We start from the raw sequence: 5,582 nt of genomic DNA, 5'->3' as shown, positions 1-5,582 counted from the left end.
ACTTATAACTCGCACTGGCGAGAGATTGGAATCCCGACCTAGAGATCATTGGTTGTGAGAGCATGCTCACTTATAACTCACACTGCGGTGAGTGTCTGGAATCCAGACTGAGAGGTCATTGGTCGTGAGAGCATGCTCACTTATAACTCGCGCTGGGGCAAGAATCTGGAATCCCGACCAAGAGGTTGTTAATCGTGAGAGCATGCTCAGTTATAACTCGCGTTGGAGCGAGAGTCTACAATCCCGACCGAGAGGTTGTTGGTCATGAGAGCATGCTCACTTATAACTCACGCTGAGGTGAGAATCTGGAGTCCGGACAGAGAGGTCGTTGGTCATGAGAGCATGCTCACTTATAACTCGCGCTCGGGTGAGAGTCTGGAACGTTGATCGAGAGGTCGTTTGTCATGAGAGCATGCTCATTTATAACTCGGGCTGGGGCGAGAGTCTAGAATGCTGGCCGAGAGGTCGTTGGTCGTGAGAGCATGCTCACTTATAACTCATGCTAGGGTGAGAGTCTAGAACACTGGCCGAGAGGTCGTTGGTCGTGAGAGCATGCTCACTTATAACTCACGCTGGGGTGAGAGTCTAGAACGCCGACCGAGAGGTCGTTGGTCCTGAGAATAGACTTACTTATAACTCACGCTGGGCCGAGAGTCTGAAATGCCAACCGAGAGGTTGTTGGTCATGATAGCATGCTCACTTATAACTCGCACTGGAGAGAAAGTATGGAATCCTGACCGATAGATCGTTGGTCATGAGAACATGCTCACTTATAACTCGTGCTGGAGCGAGAGTCTGGAATCCTGACTGAGAGGTCGTTGATCATGAGAACATGATCACTTATAACTTGCATTGGGGCAAGAGTCTAGAATCCCGACTGAGAGGTCATTGATCATGAGAATATGTTCACTTATAACTCGCACTGGGGAGAGAGTCTAGAGTTTCGACCGAGAGGTCGTTGGTCGTGAGAGCATGCTCACTTAAAACTCGCACTCGGGTGAGAGTCTGGAATCTCGGCCGAGAGGTTGTTGGTCATGAGAGCATGCTTACTTATAACTCGCGCTGGGGTGAGAGTCTGGAATCCCGACTGAGTGGTCGTTGATCGTGAGAGCATGCTCACTTATAACTCGTGCTAGGGCGAGAGTCTGGAGTCCTGACCAAGAGGTCGTTGGGGCGCGAAAGTATGCTCACTTATAACTCGTGCTGGGGCTAGAGTTTAGAATGTCGACTAAGAGGTCGTTGGAGATTGAAGGAAATGCTCCCGCGGACTTTGTCCAATTCACTTATGATCATGAAGCGTATTACATAAGACATTAGTTAAATTTGAATCTTACTCTGATTCCGAGGTTGGGATGAGGCGCCAAATTTTGATCAACACTTCCCGCCACCTCCTACACTATTTCTCGATGTAGCCGCATGGAATTTTTAGTCCTCGAGGCATGCTCCCAGTGAGGCATGGTTCCACTATTCCCATATCAACTCCATGATTTCCCTGTCCTTTCCATTATAAATGTCACTTCATAGGAAGCTGACACGGGCCCCACGAACTTCCCTTGATATGATTCTTGACGCACCCTTTCTGCATCTGACCCGATGACGCTTCCTTCCCTTGATCCGACGACTATCTCGTGCACCACTGTTTTGATTGTCCGGCTCAAATCCCAATGTTCATTAAGGGGTTTGGTTTAAAACCCCTAAAAGACTCTTGTAGCTGTTCATCAGGGCTTCGTATTCCTTCGACCTTTCCTTCTTTGCTTGTTTCTATTCATTCGCCTTCCCCTTCGTGCATCTATTTTGTAAGTGCTTCTCCTCCCTCATCTTCCGCTCCTTTTTTTTTTGATTGATAATGGCCGGAGAAATAGTAGCACTGTGGTGCGCATATTTTAGTTTTGATTTTGATAGGAGTGACCTCAGGTCAGTTCAATCTAGCTTGCAGCTTTTTGAAACATACAAGCTTCGCCTTCTGGGACCCGGTGACCATCCTTGTCCTCTTCCCGCTGGCTTCGTGACCTTTTTCAAAGACCAGCTTCTCGACGATCTCCACTTTCCTGTCCCTTCCTTCTTTTCCTCTTTGAGTCAGTATTTTGGTATCCCCTTATCCCAGTTCGCCCCCAATACCTTCCGTGTCATGTACGGAATGGTAATTTTGTGTCACCTGTCTGAGATTCCTTTGACTCCTCAACTTTTTCACCATTTTTATTTCCTTAAGCGATCAGAGCTGAGTGTCTTCATGGTGTAATCTAGGACCAGGTATACATTTTTTGAGGGTATGCCTTCTTTCAATAAAGGCTGGAAGTCCAGTTTTTTCTATGTCCAGTTGCCTGAGTCCTTGCCTTAGCTTGTTGAATGGCGTCCCAATCTTCCTTCTCCTTTTGAGTTGAGTGATCATCAGCACTAGCCCAACTGTTTCACAGCTTTTGAGAAATTGGATGGAGTGCAACTTCAACTCTCTTCTCTGCTATAGGAGAGTGTGTTGTACACTTTCAGGCTGAGCCCCATCCAGACACCTTTGAGCGCCCCTTTCAGTAAGATTACCCACATCTTCTTTCATATCTTCACTAACTGAGGTATTTTCTTTTGTCTGTAGAAGTCGTCATGTTCCGAGTCTTCGCCCTCGACTTCTCCACGATACCTAGCGTAATCCTGTAGAAGCAAGGCAGAGAGATTATGTCTGGCCAGAAGGTTCCCCAGGCCAGGGCCTCAGCAGGGGCCTCCTCTCAATAGTCGGGGGACCTTGAGGCCCTCGAAGATGAATCTCTTCCTATCGAGGCAACTGCCAATGAGTAGGCTTCCTTTCCGACTCTCGAGCAGCACTTGCGCCTTCAACGCAAGAGACGACGTGTTACTCCATTAGTCTAATCTTCCCCCCAAAGGCCTCTTATTGTTGGGACTTTCGGGCCGCAAAAATCGCTTTTTGCGTTTACGGAAACCCCGAAGTTCCATGCCACCGGATCCATGCGAAGATTAAAATTTTACATGTACAAGTTTTCTAATCCTTGATCTACACTAGATCTACATGTTAGAGAAGTTATATCTTTGATGCGAAGCCCTTCGCTTATCCCGCTCGTCCAAAGTTCACCGGATCTCAAGGGTGTCAAATGAACACCCCTCTATGTGTATCCACACGAGCAAAAATGGAGAAGAAACCTTAGAGTGTGCTAGCACTCTTGAAGGTTTCGGCCAAGGTGGAGGAGAGGGAGAGAAGAAGATGAGAGGAGGAAGAAGGAGAGTCAATGAGCACAAAAATTGTAACTCACACACATAAAGTGGTCGGCCACTTTAAGATGGGTTTTAAATAATTTTGAAATTGATTTTGAAAATAATTTTTAAATAATTTTGAAAAAGTTTTAAAAGATTTTTCAAATAATTTTGAAATTGATTTTGAAAATAATTTTTAAATAATTTTGAAAAGATTTTTAAATAATTTTGAAATTAAGTTTTAAAAGATTTTTAAATAATTTTGAAATTAATTTTGAGAATATTTTAAAATAATTTTGAAATTAAGTTTTAAGAGATTTTTAAATAATTTTGAAATTAAGTTTGAAATTAAGTTTTAAAAGATTTTTAAATAATTTTGAAATTAATTTTGAAAACATTTTTAAATAATGTTGAAATTAAGTTTTAAAAGATTTTTAAATAATTTTGAAATTAAGTTTTAAAATATTTTTAAATAATTTTAAAATTAATTTTGAAAAGATTTTTAAATAATTTTGAAATTAAGTTTTAAGAGATTTTTAAATAATTTTGAAATTAATTTTGAAAAGATTTTTAAATAATTTTGAAATTAAGTTTTAAAAGATTTTTAAATAATTTTAAAATTAATTTTGAAAAGATTTTTAAATAATTTTGAAATTAAGTTTTAAAAGATTTTTAAATAATTTTGAAATTAATTTTGAAAAGATTTTTTAAAATGATTTTTAAAAGATTTTAAAATTAATTTCATTTAAAATTATATTAATTTGAATTAATTATAGTTATGAATTTAATTTGAATTTGAATTTTAAATTCCTTAGTCATATCACTCGATCTAAATTTTCAATCAGGTACTCCTATAATTGTTGTGAGATGAATTGAGGTTCAATTTAAGAGTTTGGTTTAACTTTGTGTTAAATTTAGGTTTAGCTTTGTGTTCAACAAGTAGACGCTCTTTGGATAAACTTCTGGGCTATAGTGAGTCACAAGGACATCATTAAAGTAACCATACCTTCGAGGTTTTCCAAATAGTCATACCCATTGAACTTAATACAAAACCTTGGTCTAACTAGTTAGGATCCATAAAGGGTAGCTTCGGTCAGTTCTACTTAGCCAAATGCACCAGGTCGAAGCCATATCTTCCTAGACATGCGATGACTAAGCTTCCCCAACGTACTATCATCCAATACTTCACCAGTACCGTGGGTCAAGTTAAACCTAACTCCTTTTAATCTAACCTTAATTACCCTGCGGGGTAGTCTACTCTTGTTTACCCATTTCGGGTAGATTAAGTTCGGTTACCCAGTCGGGTAGTTTAGTTGGGGGTGCCAGATATTCTAGATCCTCCTTCTATTTTTAATTTAATTTCAAATTTTTAATTTTTAATTTTAATTTAATTTTTAATTTAATTTCAAATTTTAAATTTAATTTTGAATTTTAATTTAATTTTGAATTTTAATTTAATTTTTAATTTAATTTTGAATTTTTAATTTAATTTCAAAATTTTAATTTAATTTTGAATTTTAATTTAATTTTTAATTTTAATTTTGAATTTTGGAATTTTAATTTAATTTTTTAATTTAATTGAGTTTGAAATTATGTTCGTTTTATTAATATCGTTTTTCTTTTTGCTCCCCCTGGATCATAGTCTCGATATGGTCTGTCGATGTAGTGTATTTGATCCTTCAGGACCTAATATTGACCAAGTCCAATTTGATTAATCAATTTGGACTTGGGGACCCATGCTTGGACTGTTTTTCTATTTGCTTTTTGTACAATAGATAAACAAGATTTGTATTTCCTTTTTGATTTAAATCCTAGACTAGTTCTATTGTAAACGACTCTTTGTGTCCCAAGAATTAGGTTAAGATTCTTGGAACCTAAAGAAAACTGTTCTAGTGTTTTCTCCAGATCCTTGACTTGAGTTTGTTAGGATCCTTTGTACGGCAACAATCTCCCCCTTTTTGATGTTTGACAAAACCCATAATCAAGTTAGGTTAACCCGATAACCTAACTTAGGTTTTCCACTCATCTTCCAATGTCCAATGTTCTTTCCTTGAACATTCTCTGGACATTCTCCTCTTAGGTTAACCCGATAACCTAACTTGGGTTCTCCAATAATTCTCCCCCTTTTTGACACACATCAAAAAGAATTCCAATGTTCTTCCTCGAACATTCCTTGACATTCTTCCCCTAGCTTAGGTTAACCCGATAACCTAACTTGGGTTCTCCAATAACTCTCCAATGAACACTCTCCCCTTTAGACACACATCAAAAAGAAAAAGGAGGGTATCAAGGTCAAAAGTTTCTTCCTAATGAAAGTCCCATACCTTTCATTGAAACTCTTAATTTCCCCCTTGATACTAAACTCAACAGTCAACTTAGTGATA

Source organism: Zingiber officinale, chromosome 11B (genome assembly GCF_018446385.1).
Source record: "Zingiber officinale cultivar Zhangliang chromosome 11B, Zo_v1.1, whole genome shotgun sequence".
NCBI classification, from domain to species: domain Eukaryota; kingdom Viridiplantae; phylum Streptophyta; class Magnoliopsida; order Zingiberales; family Zingiberaceae; genus Zingiber; species Zingiber officinale.
Note: the sequence above shows the minus strand (reverse complement) of the source record.